We start from the raw sequence: 20645 nt of genomic DNA on the forward strand, positions 1-20645 counted from the left end.
GTGCATGTCTTATTAAGGGGCATTAGATTTCTGACTCTTAGCGAGAAATAAACCAACGCTGTTTGTGTATGAATTAGACTGCGAAGTCCCTGGGGACAGAATCTTCTTAATTGTTTTGCCTTACAGCTTGTTTAAACTGGCCTGTAACTTTGGGCTGTACTTGTAAACTGTTGGTAGAGAGAGTAGACACAGAACATCTACCTAATAGGTATCTAATAAAACATACCAATAAAAAGAGTATAGGTTTGAAATATTTCAAAGGGCAACCATCAGAATTAAAAAAAAAATATAAATAAATTAGTTTAACACACAGGTCTCTTCAGCAAGTCTATCAAATTACATATTGAGCAGGAGAGCGCTTAACAAATGGTGACTGACTCTCAGCGCTTGTTAATGGAAAAAGCTGCAAACTGCTAATGTATATACAGGGGACACGCGAGGAGGGGAAAGTAAGGCGGAAAAGCGAGTTGCAAATCAAGCACGGGGAAGTAAGGAAAGCCTGGGCTTAAACTCAGCAATTCGCAACCAATTTCAGCCACTCTCCAGGCATGATTTAAGCAAATTCTTTGGAAGGATTTCACCTTGCAATTGCCACTGTGCTGCTAACGGGCAAAGCAGTTTTCCTAGGTGTGGCCGGTGCTGCCTTGCAGCAGCAGCGAATGAGAGGCTGGTGCCTAGGAAGGCATTTAATAATACGGGCTGAGGGGAGCAAGCGAGGTTGTTGGAAAGACACTGCGTAGGCGTATAAGGCGGTTTAGAGCTTGTCGTAGCAGTACTTGCCCTGAGCCCCCTGCTGGGTGGGAATCGTGGTGGGCTGTGTTGGCCTCTGCCTCTTAACCAGGATGAACTCGACCTTTTTGGCAGGGCACCCTGTGCAGGGCGCTGCGGGTAGTTGTCTGCAGCGTCGCGGAGGGGTGCGTCACCCAGCCCAGCCAGCCGGTGTGCATGGGTGGCCAACACTGGGCCTGGGGAGCAGCAAGTCTGTTGCTGCAAGGCTAATGCATCCGGCTAATGCATCCAGAAAGCTTCCGTGCTGCTGCTTCTGCAGAGAGCTTGTGATGGTGCGACACCCTGAAAGGCCCAGGCGGGATGGTGCCTACCGTGCCCCCACGGAGCACCCTTCAGGGCAGACCCTGGCCACAGACAGCTTTGGTATTTGGAGCTACAGCAAGAGACCAAAAGAATTCCTCCTTCCACGCTATAAAAACCTGCATTCCTTCCTTTGGGCAAAGCAGGCTGGATTTCTCCTTGTCTGAATTCTCTGACTTAGTGGTGCAATTTGCCAAAAAGTCTGCCTCCCTGGAAAAGAGCAGTTACGACTAATTGTTTTGCCTGAGAATCACTCTTTTGAGTTGTCAACCAAAGCTGCCTTCTGGCAGCGGCCCAGGTTGCCATAGTTCTAGACAAAATGAAAATGTTATTCAGCGAGGCATCTGCATCAAAGGGAGAAAGCAATGGAAATATCAGTCAGCAAAACTTGTGATGTTCTGCCTAGGAGGAGCTGCCTCTCAGTACTTTGCACCATTGCAAGAATGGTGTTTGCAAGGAGGATGAAACTATGAGAGCTGGCCGTGGATTCACAATTCCATATAAGGAAGAATTCAATTTTTCAGATTTCATTTTCCTCAATGCTCGGGTAGCAGCTTCTCCTTTAACATTCAAGATAAAGCACGCCTTGGGCTAGAATCACTGTTTTCTCATCTACTTGGCTACCTGAGTAGAAACGTAAGGGAAGAAAGATCAATGCTTCATAATTTATGCATTAATGTTCAAAAATTTATTTTGAGATCTTATCACATCCACTAAAAAAAAGTTTACTGTTAGGAGACAAAAAAAAATATCTTGCAAATCTGGGACACTGTCTTCTCTGGGGTGACGTTGTGCCCCAGTGCTCAGTGCTCATTTGGACTGTAACAGTAGGAAAATGCCTTGAGAGTCAGATGTGCTGGCTTATCTTCCGATCTTGAATAGGGAAGGACTCCCTTATCCTTCAGGGCACTTTTGCTGAGTTAACAGAAATGTGCACTCTTGCTTTTTCTTTGGTTTGAGAAGAGATGGCCTTTTTCTGCTATCCCTGTGTTTTTGAAGCTATAGTGAGGCACCCCACTCACAAAGCTCTTGTGGACTAAGAGGGGAAAGACAGGATTTAGGAAATGGAGTAACTAAAAAAAAACGGTGGTTAAATTACAGTTCTGCATGAGGAGAAAACTCCGATGGCATTGTCTATGAGGACTCAAGCCTGTCTATGAGCCTATGGCAAATGGAGAAGACACTAAAAATCTTTCTGTGTAACCTCCAGACCTGCACCATGAGAAAACTCTTGCTCACTGGTGGCAGACTAGAATCTCACAAGTATGAAAGAGATATCCTGTTGTATGTATGTGTGGCTTTTTTAATGTACATATTTACATATATAAGTAAATCTTGATTTTACTGTGGGACCTCTTGAAATTTGCTTTTCCCCCATTAGGTCTATCAAGCCCTATTTGATTGAAAATTGGTTTTGATAGCCATGTTCAAATACAGCATGAAAATATCTCTTTGCCTGTCATACAGTGTATGCATCATTAAACCAGCAACCCTTGTGTAAGAATTTAGTAATAGAATTCTCTAATGTATGGAAACTGCAAATATATCAGCTTAGGCCTTGACTTCAGAAATTGCTACTGCCTGGGATGTAGGATTTTTAAAAATTACCTATTAATTGCGAAGAATTTTTTAAAAGGTTTCCCACAATACGGTAAGATATTTAGTAGTTTGATAATTTTCCCTGTAAGTAAAGAAAATAACTGAAAAAAAAAAGGCTGAAACGATGGAAATATTTTTAACATTAAAAAGTCATTTAGAAACGAGAAGCAGAGGTTGAATTTAAATTAAGAAATCATTTTTTAACCACAGAGGAAGATCAGCTGATGCTTCTATTTTCCTCTATGGTGATCCAGTTTCTAATGGCTCACAAGCAAAGCATTTTTCCAAGTATTTTTACTTTTAGAAAAAATGCTGAGTGATGTAGTGTAGGTTGACTCTTGGTACAACTGGTCATAATCAGAAGACAGAAGGATAGGCTGACCTCACCTTTGACTCCTATCCAGGATTTTCCTACAGCATATACGTGGACACATTTCTGAGTTTTTTGTAAGGTAGACTTGGTGGCGTTGGTTACCTGCTTAATGCTTTGGATTAAGGAATTCTAGGCACCTGTGATAAAGTCACAAATGTTAATTTGCAGGGGCATGGGAAAGAGAAGTGAGAGCTCCTGGTGAAGTTGAGGAAAGCAGTCCTTGTATTTACTGAGACAAGGGGTTGTGTTCTACTGTGTATCAGGGCAGGGTGCGTCCCTGGTGCGCCCTGTAGTAGGGATGTCCCCCAAGTGGCAGCGCTGAGTGGCCCTTGAAAATCTCTGGGCATGGCTCCAGGCTTCCTGCTGACCTGTCTGTATCTAACTTTGAGGTGAGCTCAGATCACTCAGGGTCTTGACCAGGTGGGTTGTGAATATCTTCAATGTTGGAAATCCATCCATACCTCTGAGCAACCCCTTCCTGTATTTAATCAACCTTGTTGACTTCAGCCAGTGTCTAGGTATGCATGTGCAGAACAGAAAGACAACACAAAGATGGGGATGAGTGTTGCTTGTAGGTGTGCTTTTTTTAAAAATTCAGGTCTGGTGCTTCTTAGTTTGATGACTTCTTAGTTCTTATATCTTAGTTATGCTATCTCCCAAACACGAAGTAATTAACAATTGATCTTGTTCCTTACAAGTCTCTTTTACTACAGCTTCAGCCCTGGTCTGGACTCTCTCTTCTGCTGGGGCCTATCACTGGAATCATGTGGAGATACCTCAGAATTTTTGACTGCAAGACAGACCCGTATAGTGAATGCAATGGTGTGTAGCTAAATGTTTGCATGAATAGGTAAGCCTTTTAGCATAGTTCCTAGAGTCCGAGTGCACCATTGTGACTTTGCAGGCTATCAAGGTAATGTGATAGAAATACTTTTGACCATATCCGGTCATATAAAAAAAATTGAATTTTAAACCCTCTAATTGTACTATCCTATCGGTTTCTTTTTGCACATCGTTCTCACTAATGTGATAAGCATTTCTATCTATCTCTGGAATTTTACTGATTGTTTTCTTTTAACAATAGCAATTGTGTAGAGTGCAGTCACAGATAATTTGCATTTGATTTTTTCAATGTGCATTCTTCAGAGTCCCAGGGCAATAGTGGGATGCAAAGTCTTGTTAGACTATTGGCTTTATTATCCAGCCCATGATTCACAGGAAAATGTTGTAATGACCTCTTGCACCAGCAACTAATTCTTTTAAAAGATGAAAGTTATTTCTTCTCCTGGCACAGATATGAGAATCTGCCTTCAAAGAATGATATGGCATTAATAGTACAAGCTGCCCAACACTTCTAAGGGAGTAAAAACGGCAAGACCATTTTTTTCAAGTGTATACACAAGCCAGCTGTTTCGTTTTTTTTTTTTTTTTATCCTGGGCTTCAGAGGCAGAACTGTTTCCTCCTGCTACTCAGACACAGCACATGTTAGCAATAAGTGAATCATATTTAAGATGGAGAAGAAAAACAACTCTGACCAGAAGATTGACCCAACTCCCCGATCAAAATTAACCTATAAAACTTGGACTCATTGAAACAAACTTTCACAAGTATGTTGGCTGCTCTTAGTACATAAGTGCACAGGTTCTAATTCCAATCTGGAGTGTGTACCCCAAATGACCTCCTAGATAAAGAGGTCCAGCTTTTGCTGCCATGAGCATTCATGTCATTTATCTCTTTTTCTGAACTGTACTATTAAGATTTCTCATCCTAGTTGCTTTTGATAACTTCCTGCTCCAGAACATCACTTTTCTTGTGTTTGACATTTTTCAAATTTTTAATCAAAATTGTTGATGATCTGCGTGAGTTCATTGGGTGATGTCCCTCAGTTTAAATGAGTCTTCTACTTCCCCAGTGTTTTTACTTCATCAGGATAGACAGCAATAATTTCATCTTAGTGCACATAGTGAATCACTCTCTTCTACAGATTTTCTGATTGTCACGTTAGTGGTCTGAGTGATTCACAACTGTGTTTTGTTTTGGATGAATTTACTCATGGTTCAGGTGTCTCTTATCTCCAGTCATGAGCTTTGTTTTGTACTTTCCCATTTCTGTGTAAAATGTAGCCTGATATATCACGTTTGTCCTTTCACAGTGATACATCACTGGTGGATTCACCATTCTGTAGTGCAACTGCATCTTCCTTCTTCTCAGTCTATTTTGATTCATGGATTTTCATCCATATCATTTATTCAGTATAGTGTTGCATTTTTATGCCACCAGCTCTTATTAAATATTTAGCACCCATGTTTGTGGAGTTTCACTTGTAACTTTTCTCTGCACCCGTAGTTTCCTTGTCAGCGAATGCCATTCTCATTTTTCCCGTAGCCAGTTCGTAACCTGCTTTACAATTTTTCTATGAGTTATTATCCTTACCATTTTAATACCATTTAATACCATTATAATAAATGGTAGGGATGATAAATGCATGGTGTGCATGTTAGATCAGATCAAATGTGCTAAACATATTCTGGATTAAAGCAACCCCTTTGCTGGGGGAACTGCTATCTTAATAACAAAGAAGTGGCTTATCTAGGATATCTTCAGTGAACGCGTGCTGCATTTTTCTTCCTTTTTCCTGTTTATGTCTGTTTCTAATTACCTCCTCCAAAACCTGTTTATAGCTCTTAGATATTATTGAAGGCAGGTCAATGTGTATTTCTTCTCTCCTTTTTATGTATAGGTATTATAGGTCCTGTCTGTTCTTCGGCTGCCTTAGTTTGACATCTTTTACAGAAGGAAAAAAAAATAATAGAAAACGACAACAAAAAAACCCAATCTTCCAACCCTTTTTATAGGACCTGTGGTTTCAGGTGGAAAATATGCCAGTGTTCTGGGAAAGAAAAGACCCAACTCTTCTAATTTCAAAGCGTTGGGTGTAAATTTTTGGCACTGTGCTTCTATGCTACTTGTAACGACAACTCATCTCATTAGCTACTTATCCTCTATTCTGTATTCAAAATTACTTTCATGAAAATGGAGGCGGAATATTAATCTAGCATTAGAATTTGAGTGAATTAATTTTTATCTTAAATTCACCCTTTCTACATGATAAATTTACTTCTATTCTTTTTATGTTGGTTTTTTTTTCCAGTGTATGCCTACTGAAACATTTGTTATTTCTATTAATTTGCTTTGTAAATTCTGACTTCACATTTAGCAATGCTTGTGTTGTTCCCATGCTTGATGACCAATAACAAGAAGCTCTCCCTAGTGATTAGTCCCCTTGCCAATTTTTTTAACTATGTCTGTATTTCTACTACCTTAATCCTTTTCCTTTTTTGGAGGTAAGTATGTTTGATAACATATTATCTTCGTATGAGGATGTGGCAATACCACTGATCCCCTGCCTCAGGCTGTACTACCCCTGCCTTGGTTAAATTCCAGTTCAGATGTTTGAGTTTTCAGTCCAGGGGAATTGCGTGACTTTCTAGATTTGCCTTTTTGAAATCATAAGCTTGATTTGCAGATCTCTTATGTTATAAACTTGTGATAGCTTTATTCAGAACCATTTTTATGATCAGGTTTTCTTTAAGGTCCATGCTACCTTTTAAAGTTGTGTCTAAAATAGCATTGTCTTAACCTAAAAGTTTGTTACCTTAGTGAAAGTCCAAACATAACTTTCGGTAACATTCAAGTGTTTCTGAGCATTTTATTACTTACATTCACTCTCCATTCTACATAGAGGAAGCTAATGTCTTTTAACAACAGAATTTTAATTATTGTCTCTGAAGTTCATCTCTAATTATGGGGGAAGTCTGTAATGGACCCTTACCTATATTGTTTTAGATGTCTAATGCATTTTTGACCTAGCGTAAGTGCTCCATACTTTTCTGATTCCTTGTTCCCAGAATGCCTCAGTGTGGCAAAATAAAATTGCTAAAACCCTTCTGTATTTGAAGACTTAATTAGCTGATCATAAGGTGAGAAGTAAGGAAAGGTGATGATCTTTCTTCATAAATCATGTATTCTTTACCTGTAATAATTGTCAGACCTCTTCATTATGATACCTCCATTATTTTTTAAGTGTGATGTTGAAAACCACATATTCCAATGCAGGCTTTATGAGTTCAGAATAAAATGGAAGGATTACTGTATGAGACTACTATGCTTCTTGTTTACATGTTGCAGGGTTTGGTTGTTTTGGTTTGGTTTTGGGGTTGTTTTCGTTTGTTCCTTTAGGTAATCTGCTCTAATCCCAGGTCATCTTCAGCAAAGTTTCTTCCTGACCGTCCTGTTTTGTGCACTTGCTTATCCTTGCGCAAACACAAACCCCTGTGCTTATCATTTGAAGGAATTTTTGCACTTTTTATTTTGCAGACTGCTGCTTAGTGTTACTTGTGTCTTTTTGCATTTCAAGTTCTTGCCAGGGTGGTCCCATTTCCAAACTGACCAAGGACGCTGCCTCACCTCATTCAAGTCTCTAAAGAAAACTTCTAACAGTACCAAAGCCAAAACAGTTCCCTGCACAGCCCTCCCCCTTTCCCTTACATTTAGCAAACAAATCACTGATAGCCCCTTTAAGTTTTGTTTTGTTTTAATTTTTTCACTTATTTATTTTTAATATACAATTTTGAACCTGCCATGCAACCCTTCTTCTTAGTATGAATGTGATTCATGGCACCATCGTGTCTTACTAACATCAAGATACAAAGTTTACTTCTCTACTAGTCTCAAGGCTTGTTGCCCCATCTGAGAGGGAAATTAGGTGGGGTTGACACAGTTTGTTCTGTACCGATCCAAGGAGCACCTGCAAAGAGGTCGCTAATGAACGCAGGAGCCAGGAGAACTTCAGATGAGGCCATCGCTCTTCTGCTGAACACAGGCTAATTTATAGCCTTTCTGCTGTGGTGGAGTACTAAAATTGCATGCTTTTAAAGTTAATGGCAAAGCAAAACAGTTTACCCTTTAGTATTCAATGCTGATGCAAGTGAAGAAAATGTTAAAAAGACAACATTTTCATTTTGTTTTTGAAAAATAAGTTAATACTTCATGACTTTCCTTCTCTTTGGAGTTGAATTTAGCCTGCTGGTGTCCTCAGGAGACCAAAGCAGTATAGTATGAGGCTGAGCTCTTGCCTTCCTAAGGATCCTTAGTAAATCCATGAAATGGAAAAACTCAGGATCCATTTACAGAAGTGATGGGTTTGTCTTTGGTTAGGATCAAAGGCCCTCTCTGTAAGCAGTCAGTAAACGGCAAACACATCTTTGTGCATTGCTCCGTAACTGTGAATCTGGCGCTTCCAATGCTTCATAGCAGCACTCGTTGAAGTAGTGCTAATGAGAGAATTAAATCCATGTGATTAGAAGCAAAGTATGAATGATGTAATAAAATGCTGGTGAGCATCTGATGATCTGAAGATGGGGATGGGCTAGGGAAGGAAACAGTCACATCTTGATCTCTGGATGGGAGACTTGCCACCACCTCTGGCTCCCTTACCTCTGCTTCTTTTTTTTCCTCTGACACATGCTCAGCACTGAGATTTCTCTCCAGTTATGAAACATTCACAGACTTGAGGAGTGGGGAAGACGCCCAGGTGGTCTGCTTTGGTTAGAGTTATGCTGCCTGCCTTGTCACACCCCATGCCTCTGCCCGTGTATGCCTATATGATGACCCTGACCCAGCAGGTCTTTTCTCCTAACCCCAGTATGAAGTGTCAATATTGAATGAAATAAAGTCTGATTTCGGGGCTGTTGTGCCCGCTGCTGCCTTGATTTTGTAAAGTAGCATTCTGCCTACTGGCTTTCTGTTGTTTTATGGAGAAAACTGACTCTCTGCAATCGCTTATATTGGTATGGTCTTTAACACTGCATGCCATCTGATAGCCATTCTGAGATGACAAATATAACTGTTCATTTAACAAGCTAGTGGAGGATTCAGCAAGTTTGGGAAACTACATGAGGGAGAACCCAGATCAGCCAAAATCTTATGTTTCTGCAGAAAAAGCCGGTTCCCACCCTCCCCCCCCCAATCTGAGAAAGTGGGGGGAAAGTCTGAGAAAATGTGGTGCAGACTAATTCTCTGTTGCACTTAGAACTGTCATTTTACTTGGATGGAAGTTCCTAATTACTAAGACACCATCATCTACGAAGTTTCCTATTAGCTCAGCTCACATGAACCTACAGCAGACCTCTGTCACGGGCTGCCTGTGGCATGGTTTGGTCATAGAGGCTTGATACTTGCTAAGATTTTTGGCTTCCTTAACTGCTCACTGTGCATTGGGGGTAGATATTTTCTGTGCCACATATAAAAAAAAGGCAACTTGTTTACTTCGTGCCTCTTCTGCAGATGTAACTTACGTGCTGGGGTAGTTGTGCTTCTAGAAACAAAAAAATTAACACTTAAACATCTGTTTAAGCAATCGTTTTAGGCATTCTCACCCCAGGCTGTCCATTTACATCAATTACCAACTTATGACAAAGATTTTTTCCGGATATTTTTTCTCAAGGCTGGTGTATTGCTTAAATTTGAATGATTTCTCTAAATTTATTTTTCATTCTACTGAAGAAAATTAAGTGAATACTGTTTAATAATTGCTACAAAGCCAGAAAAGTTTGATTCATTTTAATTAATGGCTGGTGCCTAACCAATATGTAATTCCTGAGAGACTGGTTCTTTTTCCAGTGCACAGTGGTTGTGAAAGAAAAGGAAAAAGTATTGAGTGACAAAGAGAGTTTGAAATAATTAGAAGAGGATGAACAAAGCACCAATTCTAGGAAATATGGGCAGAGGCTGATTTTTTCATTACTCATTCTTTTTATTTTTAACTCAAATTAGGGACTGACTTTTTCTGTACAAAATCTGGTTTTGTGGCGTGGGATCTCTTGTTGTCGCAATATGGATAAATATGAAAGTACTAATGAGATTTCTCGGTAAAAATACTTGGTATTCCAATGTTCCAGTTACAAAGTGTGAACATCAGTGACGGATGATTTTCAGTTGGGTCGCTGATTTCTATTTTAAATTGTTGCCTTTTGGATAAATTGAGTATTGCAAAACTACTTTCTATAAAATGAAACTGAAATGAAGTTGGAATAAAAATGAAATTGGAGTCTAGATATTAATTACAGTGCTGGAATGCTGTTGCAGATCGAATTTCCTTAAAAATGGAGTGTATTTACAACTGCACGTATTACACGCGCATAGACATTAGATCCAAAAAACCAGCTATTCAGCAAGAGGCTTTTCTATTTGTCAGTAACTTTGCCACCTTTACTTATGGTAACTCTTGTGCTCCAGCTCATAATAGGTCGATTAATTAGTGGAAGCTGTTCCTGCCGCTGCATTATAACTTGACACGAAGGGACTAACGAAGCTTTAGTTAACTTCTCCTGCCACCTCGTGGAAGACATTATAAATAGAGTGGGGAAAAGCCATAGTCATAAAACCTGAGAAAGTACGGTGCTCACGCTGTCAGCCAATGACTTGTGAAATTATCTTAGCCTCCCTGCTAGCAACTTTTCAGCATATAGTAAAAAGCAGGATGCCATGAATTTCTTCCCCAGGAAGCTTCTCTCAAACCCCGGAATTAGATAACAAAAAGTTAAATGAAGTATTTTTACTTCCATGAACGTGAAATCCCTCAGCACAAAGCTTTCGAGTCCTAAATGGCAAATTACCTATCTGAGATAGTGCTGCCTTTCACTGATACTAGAGTAGGAGAACAGTAACACAGATCTTGAATAGCCTTTGTAATAAAAATCTGCAATGTGTGGATGCTTAGTTTTTTGAAATGCATCATGGAACAACCTTGTCCTAGCATTGGGCATAGCTGTTTTTAATGGCTAGATTTTATGGTAAATTGCCCTAAAGTAAACAGAAAATGCTGCAGAGGGGTAAATGGCGGTGTGGATTTAATGGCAGTCATTACAGACCTAGTTTTGCAGTTTGTGGCACTCCCATGTACTTAGATGCAGAGATGCTTTCTTTTCTAAATCTGACCACCACGTTTGAATGCTGGTTCCTGAAGCGACATTCAAGAATAATGTTTGTAGTACTCTGCCAATGGTAAAAAACAACTTAATTTCCCTCCTAAGCATCCTGAGTGGCTGTAAACACTTGTGCTGACATTATTTGCAACCGGCATCATCAGAGATGCTCTATGTTCTGAAGTCACAACAGTAAATAAATAAGCACTATACCACATGCCTTCTGAGTGCATTGATCTTATTGTTGTTTTGAATCACTCTAATGAATTAATCTCCCTGGATTACTGTGTATATTTTAAAATTTAAAATTCCTTAGCACAGTGGTTTAGTTTGATTGAATTTTCTTGGTGTGTGTCTGGTGCTATTATATTCCAGAAAGATGATGTATTGGTTCATACCTGCCACAGCGTTTTCATATTCATCAGTATGTTGCCATGTAGTTTAAAAATCATACTTTCTAGTACTTACCTTCCCTTAGCTAGTGAAATGATAACATTGGCTTTCTTGCCATCTTCTACAATATTTCCCTGGCACGGATAGTCTCCATTTCGATTGGTTACGGCATTGCCTTTTATGAAAGACTCAATTAACAGAAACTTTGAGATGGAAGCACTCAAAGGAACCAATAAAATTCTGTTTTATCTCCTGTATAACTCAAGCCATAACATCTTATCTTGTAATTCCTTCATCAAGCTTGTAATTTATATTTGAACTGTACTCTATCTCAGAGAAAAATAGCCAGACATGAGTGAGTAGCTTTCCTTGGTCCAGTGATTGATTAGCTTTGCTCCAGAGTTACTGACAGAGCAGTTAACTCACTTTTAGGCCAAGGTAGCCACTGCTGAGGTGGAAATGGAATGGTCAAAACTGAGGTACATAGAAATGGTAGATTTACTTTGTAAAATTGCTAGCCTTGGAGGAATTAAGTACTATGTCAACTCAGATTAAACTTGGTAAACAGTTCAAAGCTAAAGAAAAGTTAGAATTTACCTTTATGTGTTATTGCCAAAGTGGAATGTTACAATTCTTCTCAAAGATTTTTCAAGAGCTAGAACAAAACCGTGTCCAATTTTGAATTAACCTAAAATTTTAATTTCTTTTTCAGTCAGCAGAGGCAGGAAATAACCTGTTTTTCATCTATGCCTCTTTAGGGATGTGACTTCACATTTTTCCAGTTTTTGTAGCATGTAACAGTTGTACATGTGGAACAACTGTCACCTGTATGATCAGCCAACTGGGAGGTATTTTGCAGTTTCAGAAATACTACTTTAGGTAACATTCCACTTCTTATGCCTCGATGGCTTGGTTAACAAGCTTTGGTGTTCAAGGACTGTCTTAAAAGAGAGAGCTTGGCCCGTAGTTTTATAGCTCACGTAATGAAAATACACTTGGTGAAACACATGTGAGGAGATGTGCTAAACAGAAACTACCCTCCTCATAAAGCACTTCTAAAAGAAAAACAACTTGGAAGCACAAACCAGAAGTATCGAGTCTGTTTCTCTTGTCAGGAGAGAGGGATGGGTAGTGTGGCAGAAAAAAGGCATAGAAAAACTACTAACTGTCACAAAATCAGAAAGAAGTCTGATTAGGCTGAAAATCAATCTCAGATCTTGATTTCTGGCCTCATGGTTCAGCATCAGAATCTTCCTATCTGTCATAAGAAAGTTCAAATGCAGTATTATAGCATGTACCTTGCCACAACATTCTTTAATGAGCTTCTTTTCTTCCTAAAGTTAGCATTTGTGTGAACCAAGCCTTGACATAGACAAGAGAAAAGGTCCTTTTCTGGTTTGATAGGATGTTTATCTTACAAGTACACTGCTGCACAATCTTCAATTCTGTAATTCAAAATTTGACTTGTAGATTCAAAATCTATATTTCTCTCTACAGTGAGATTGAGAGCTGTAACATCATTCTAAGAGATTAATACTGAATGAACCTGAGGACCTAACAGTTTGTTGCAATTGAGCATGTTCTTGGGAGCCCTTGTCAGACTGTGGAGTTACGGGGCCAGAACCGCACCTGGGCAGCTGAGAGATACCTTGAATTCTTTGCAGTTCTTTTAAAAGACGCTTTTTTTTTTTTCCTCTGTAAGATATAATAGTTGTTTTCTGTAAGAAACTGGTATTACATTGTGCAGAAGAGTTCTTTTTGTTTTATGTTCTTTTTATGTTAAGTCTTTTGTAGCAGTAATACAGAAACAAATAGATCAGATATTTGAGATGTGCTAGGCTACTGGATGGTTTTGGGTGACAAAAACTTGGGACAAGAAAGAAATAAACTCAAGAGTTCTTAGTTTGAGGGTAGTTAAAGTTTTTATCAAGTGAAAGTTGCTTTCCTCTTTGGTAAAAATAATTTCTTGCTGGCTCTCTGCCAATCTGCAGAGATGTGATATGGAAAATGGCACGCATTACTGCTGTGCCTCATTATTCCTCTGAGTCAGCAGTCCAAATATCTGCAAACTTCATGCTCAAAACTTAAGTTATTGAGCTGCATTTAAGGAATCTGGATTTGAAAACTGATTCCAATTTCTACTGAGACTGGTGTCATTACTCAATTCCATCTTCCAGAATTTAAGTTTTCTCACCTCAGATGAAATGTATTACTTTGGAGGTTTACATCCTAAAAGCCTACAGACGCAGTGCTCAATTGCTGTGAGAGAGCACATGGGCTCTTTTAGCATGTGGCATAGTGCCATAGTGTGTGAGGCGTTACTCGGTCACTGCATAAAATTTGTATTAGTCAGTAAAGAGGAAAATAGGGAAAATGTTATGTGTAGTCAAATATTTCAAATATTTTATTGGACAGGTTTAGAAGCCTTGTCTCCTAGCAAGGGCCACTTGAAATTACTGTTATGGGAAGCGAGATTTGCAGCTCTTCATTGATATTGAAAGTATAGAACCAAGATGTATTTCTTTAAAAACACTCTGATATGTGAAGTGAAAAAAGCACCAAATGTTCAAATGAGACGGCATTCCAGATTAGGGTTTACTTTGTGAATACTAGGTTTCTATCTACAGTTGCTTAAAGCAATTTAAAAAAAAGATTACTGCAGGTTTTAATTTAAATATATGACTAGTATTGTCCACATCTGGTTCCTTCTTGTGTTTCGCAAATACATTTGTAATGTTCTATGTGTGCCACTGGGAAGAAAATACATGGAAATCTTTCCACAGTTCAGCAAACATTTTTGCATGTTTCCTGTGCTAATGTGATATTTTGTATTGGTTGCCAAAGTGTATAGCTTTGTGTAGAAGAATTTCAAAGGAGTTTGTGAACGGATTAGTGCTGTCAGTCAGTTACACGTTTTTTTGACTAATAGAGATAAACCATGCAATGTCAAAGGGATATTTAATTATACCAGTCTAGAAATGCCTTGTATCATTGTTGTTACTGCTTTTCTTCGGGGGACGAAGACGTATGGATAGAGAGATATGTTCATATCAGGATAACAAGATTCCAGGTTCTGTATTGCTTTGTAGTTAAAACTGTATAGATTTTATGTGAGAATAAACTCAAAGATATCTTGGCTGTCAAACTCCTCTGGATGCACGTGACATACACAAATCTCTTACGTTCCTAAGTACACCTTCACCTAAAGTTCATTAGAAGAGTAGCTACAGTGAAGCTGACCCTTTTCTTCACTAAGTGGATCAATGGATGGAAAAGAGAAGAAGCATCTCATCTGAAAGGAAAAAAAGAGTACAAGCTTAAACCATGTGAAATCTTTTCTCCCTCTGTATTAGTTAATGTACAGGCTACTGCTGAGAAGATGGCTTGAAACGAGACCCTTTTTCCTTAGAAAGACTTTAGGGAAGTGCACATATGGGTGCACTAAAACTCCCCATTCAAAAGACCTCTCTGATATGCCTAGAAGGAAAAGATTTGTGAAGGCCAAAAATAGTAAGTTTATTTCTATTGCTCTGAACATACAGGCTATATTTTACTGCTTCTTTTCCAGAAGTCATCCAGATCAGGTTTTGCCAACCATAATTTATCTGGGCACCACCAAAGCTGTGAGGTACCTGCCACAGCCCTGGGATCAGCTTAGTCATAGCCTGCACCTAGGAGTGAAAGATAAGGGTTTTTCCACGTTTCCCTCCCCTGCCATCGGGTTCATCCCCCTGCCCTCACCAGCTGTGTGACAACCCTTGTCCTGGCAGAAGACTAGCAAAGGTAGTTTCAAATCCTAGCTATAAACTTTTGCCTCTGGCAGATGCTTCTGAGGGAAATAACAGGAGCAGCATTGAATGAGAGGAAGTAAAAAGAGTTAGGTTTGGCTTTGAGATGCTGGTCTAGCATGGTGCGTGGTGAAATGCTGCTCTTCAGCCACGGGCCCCCTGGCAGCTCCCCTCAGGGTGCACAGGCCAGCCCTCGGGGGCCGCAGCCGTGTGGGCTGCCACACTCTCCGTGTCCTGCAGGCACGGCAGTGCGGGTGGAGAAGGAAAGGCCTGGTCCGTGGTTCTTCCAGGCAGGCACCGTGAAAACCAAAGGACGCTTACAGGTGTGGGAGGAGCCTGCAAGAAGAGGTTAACTGTGTTAAAGATGGACCCCTGCGCCCTGCCCCAGCCCGGAGGCTGCCTTCCCCTCTGGGCCTGGGACCTGTGGTGGCACCAGGGAATGGCCGGGCTGTGGCTGACCATGGTGACCAGCTCTGGCTCAACCTGGCTCACTACTGCAGCCTCTGCCAGTGTTCTGATGGTCATTTGGTCAATTCTTTTTGTATAGCAACTTATCTTTTGATTAAAGTGTTTGGGTTTTTTTTCTAGAGTCTGTAAGCATCAAAAAGAGTGGGGCTTGATTTGCCATGGATGGCGGAAGAGCAAAACCCATTTTTGTTCGCTTTTCATCATTTGCTTAAATGTTTTCTGTTTCATGCTGCAAATTTTAAATGTAATATGCCTCTGACTTCCTTTTTTTTTCCTCAGTCTTTTTTTCCCCTCCCCTCCTTGAAGCAAAAAGAGTTTCTCTTTATTGTTACTAACAATAACATCTATAATAGAAATTACAAAGTTGTTGAGCACACAGCCCCAAGCTTCATTTATTCTTTCATCCCCACCTGAGCCTGAGCTATACAAATATCCTGCCTTTTCAGTACTGTTTAATGAAAAATAATCTTTGTGTATTATGGATAGAGCCAAGAAATAAAACTTACAGGAGCAGAAGAGGGAGGGAAAGACAGATAAACGCAAAGAATTAGGAAAAGAGAGAGAAGAGCCAGAGGATAAGGGCCACCTACATCCAACTCGCATGTTTCTCTGACGGCCAGATAAAGTGATGCAGCTGCCAGAAGTGAAGAGGCAGCAACACCATTAACAGTTGCAGCTTAAATAGCCAAATGCTTTTGCCCAGGTGCTGTGCTTCATTTTTTTGGCTATGGGGTGATCCAACAATTATTTTCTCTTCCATTGCTGAGTCCAACACAGGCCGTGGTAGCAGGGAAGCCTTTCCTTCCTCAGTGCATTTCCAAATCATGGGTCTACCACTCCCTTTCAAGCCTTTCACCTGCGGTGTGGTTGTCATCCTCGCTGCTGCCACCTCCTTTTGCAGCAGGTTGACTTTATGCTTACATTTATGGAATCCCCTTAGAGTATGTGCCTCTCTTTGTGGGGTATTGTTTGTATAGTGACCAGCAGAGTGAGAGGTCAGATTGCTCTGTCCTTTTAAGTGTGCCCTTAGTTAGAGATCGCCCATTTGGATGGGTTGTAGCACAGATGCCTTGATTCCCAACAAAAATGGTCTTGGAAGCATCCTTTCTGTTTAGTGAACTTGTAAGTCAGTACATGCATCACGCAGCTTCATTTTATTCATGCTTATGCCTCATAGAATCAAACAGAGAGAGACAGATTTTCTAATTAAAAGAGAGACTGTATATTTGTCGGTTGCCAGAATGTTAGATAAATGTGTTCTGGATGCAGTTAGTCGCTTGTATCAGCAGAATTTGATGAATCCCGGTTTTCATTAGCTATCTTGAGTGAGGATGGATTATTGCACTTTTCCTGTAAGCAGCTTAATTTTATTGCTATATGACATTTCTTGCTTAGCATAAAAAGTGAATAACTGAACAGCATTAAAAAAGCTGAGAACTCTCATCGGAAGCTGTGGGGGAGTATTTTCAATCCTAACATGACAAAGATGCCATGTATATGAAATCATATGTAAACTTTCAGATTTTTTTCCATAAAGCAAACTTTCTTCTAACCACTAGCTTCAAGAGCCAGTACACTTCATTAAGGGGAAAAAATCCTAAAGGCATAGTGATTTCAGAGACAGACAATGCACGACTTCTCTACTAATATAATGAGCCATTTACAAAAAAACAAATCATCAACAGCTTGCTGTTCTGCAGCAAAAGGAGGCATAACATAACCTTTGTGGTATTGATTTTCTGTTCTGGATCAGCCTAGAAGGGAAAATAATTCCTGTTAAAAGATGTTAAAAGTATCTGTCTCTGTCTTTAAAAGTTGATCTAAGATTACAGATGTCCCAGAAGTCTTCTAACTTGTAGCTAAACATTAAGCAAATAATCTGCTTTGTGTGAAGTGTAATTATTAGCTAAAGAAAAACATCTGTAAATAATTCAATCTGTTCAAATCGTTTTAGATGTGACCAAATAATTTATGATGAGTAATGACTAATTTTGGCTCTTATTTTTCTGCTTGTGGAATGCAAATGGCTAGATCACAGCTTAATTTAATTTTGTTATCAGCAGCATCTGATGAAGCTCATGAATTATTTTAACTGCTCTCAGTTTGCTGATTTTCTAAAGACTGTTCAGGGGAAGGGTCGCTCTGTGTGTTATCTGTAGATATCTCCTACTTGTTGCTATCAGAAACTGTGTGCTAAGTGGGTGGATCTTTGATCTGGCCTGGTATGACTGTTCTTCTGTTCTTGTATGGCTGTGAACACTGTGCATTATACAGTGGTTAGATAAATGTGCCAGCATTTCTGATTCAAATACTCATGCATAAGATTTTACAGTTTTGTCTGCAGGAATTCTTCTCCATGGGACACTGAAAGTTGCATTGTGTGAATTCTAGGAGTAAAATTAAATATAGAGATTTTTCTTTCTTTAAATTTCATTTCTTTTAGTAGCCAGCTCCGTAGATCTGGCTATGGAGCTGGAATGATTCTATGGAATAGAATCTATGGATTCTACTGCACAGAACACACACAGCAGAATTACAGTTCTTAAGGACGCTTTAACTATAGGGCATCCCTTCTCCTTCTCTTTCTAAACATTGTGGCCAAAAAAAAAAAGAAAAAGAAAAAGGAAGGATGGATGTGACAGTTTATGCTTGTCTCGGTATGGTAATCCTCATGTCAAGTGAGCTGGATCTGTGGATTTTCCCACTCAAAGAAAATCAATTTTCAGATGAGGTAAATTTTCTCACTCTTCTTTGCAGGGAGTGTCTGCAAAGCTATTAAATAAGGTGTCCAATAGCAATTTGTCACCAGGGAGAAAAGATGAATAAGAAATATGTTTGTCTTTAAAATATCTCCGTTCTCGGAAGAGCAGAATATGGAGATTCCACCTTTTAACAAGCAATCCCTTATACCCATGTTGATTTTACTGCTGCTAATAAAGCTCTCTTTTGTATAAAAAAAAAAGAAAAAAAAAATTAAAAATCCATTTGCACACATCTGTTTTCAAGGAATCTGTTTTAGAGCTGATTATATATGTAGAAAAGGGAGAAGGAGGGAAAAAGAGTTATTGGTGGCTTTTGTTCAGATAGTATCAAATTCACAAAGGCTAATTTGACCTGATGTTGTCTGACTAGGGCTGTGAAGCAATACTGTCAATTATTCCTTTTTCCACGAGTCTTTTCTTTTTTTCCTTTTTCTTTTTTCTTTTTTTTTCCTTTTTTTTTTTTTTTTTGGTGTCAGGCAAGTCCTCCAAGGGCCATACATTAACACGTTACCCTAATTACTCTCACAGTCCCATTACTGGGGCATGTGGAGTAAGTCACTGCCATATGCAGCCTTGCAGATGAACATGTAATGAAATTCCTAGACCATAATTCACAACTGAAGAAGGTTAAAAGACATTGGATAGAAGTGTCCTTAGAGGCTATATATTGCAAGCAGCGTGTTAAGAATGACTATCACAATCTGTACTCCTTTGCCAGCATAGGCAATCTCTTATTGACTTAAATTAGCACTGAATTAAAGGCTGTAATTGTGGTGGTGATAAACAACAAGAACACCAAAATTATAGTCTGACTTCTTAAAAATACCTTTTTTTTTTTTTTGGTGCCAATGAAAGGGAAGTAGTGTGTATCTGTTATACTCAACTTGGTCCGTGACTTGTGTATCTGAGAAAGTAATTTAGACAGTCAAAATATGCAAAAGAAATGCCTGAGTGTCACTCCTAGTTTTGCCTCTGGCCCCGGTCCTGTCGTATTGGCCCAGATCCAGTGAGTGTGAGAGTAGTTGTGCTGAGCATCGCTACACTTAAATTTTAGGCAGCTGCTTCCAGGAGTGGAATTCGCAAAACTCAGCTGGGTGCGGAAACTGCCTGTGCACTGCACGAGGGGAGGTACATGCCCCAAAAGCTAACTGGGGGGGCACACTTCAGACAGCCCAAGGGAGATGCAGGAGAGTCCGTGTAGTTTGTGATTGTAGGAAACACGGCCCTTGTGTAATATCTGCTTATGAGTCCCAGGATGCATTGCCTAAACAGCATCTCGGGCAGGTGGCCTGTGGCTGCCAATGCTGGGGAATCCTGGGACTTGGTTTCTAATGCCAAGGAGGTTAATATCTTCTGCTGTGTGATTCGTATGAAGCTACCTCCAGGCAGAGAGCAGAGCCTGTCCTCAGGGAAGTGCCTTTACCACTTGGCTACCACATAATACTGCTGGCTATCCACTCAGTGATTATCTCAGCGCCTCAAAGCACCAGCACTTCAGCAGGACTTGTGGCTAAGCCCTTCTCTAGGGAAGCAGCTGGCATGGCTGTGAACACAGCTCAGGCTGAGGGTGACAGAGCATTCAGGATTGCAGGTGAGGCCTCTGGCACTTCTGGACAATTCTTTTTAACAGGGAGATGCCTGTAGTTGCCATGTAGTTGTATTTTAGGTGCTCTCAGCAAGTTGTAACCCAAAAAGAGCAGATTGGCAGAGCAACACAGGTGGTGCAGAGGACCCAACAGTCACACAGCAGGTGTTTGAGGCGTTTTCCTCTGGACTAGCACTAGTCTGGGCTTGCATGCAGAGAGCTGATTAGCCACTGGAGACCATCAGATGCACACCTGACCCTCATCTTTTTGGGACAGATCTACCTGAAGGCCATCATGTGTGTGTGTGCATGTGTATGTGCTGTGACCAGTCCACAATGTGAACTAAAGTACCATAAATGGGGACCATTTCAAAGGTCATTACTGGTTTAAACCGAAACATTGATGTTGACAATAGCTATAAGCAAAGTGTGCCCATCAGATAGTATTCCCTAGGTGGGAGATAATGCGGCTGCATGACTCCACCAGTGCATGAAGATGCTTATAGTATCCTAGGTCCTTGAGCATTTAAACTGTATGTCTGGATTTCACACTTGAATCACTTGGCATAAGCGGCATTTTCAGAACTTTTCTAGGATGTCGT

The sequence above is a fragment of the Larus michahellis genome, chromosome 1 (genome assembly GCF_964199755.1).
Source record: "Larus michahellis chromosome 1, bLarMic1.1, whole genome shotgun sequence".
NCBI lineage: Eukaryota > Metazoa > Chordata > Aves > Charadriiformes > Laridae > Larus > Larus michahellis.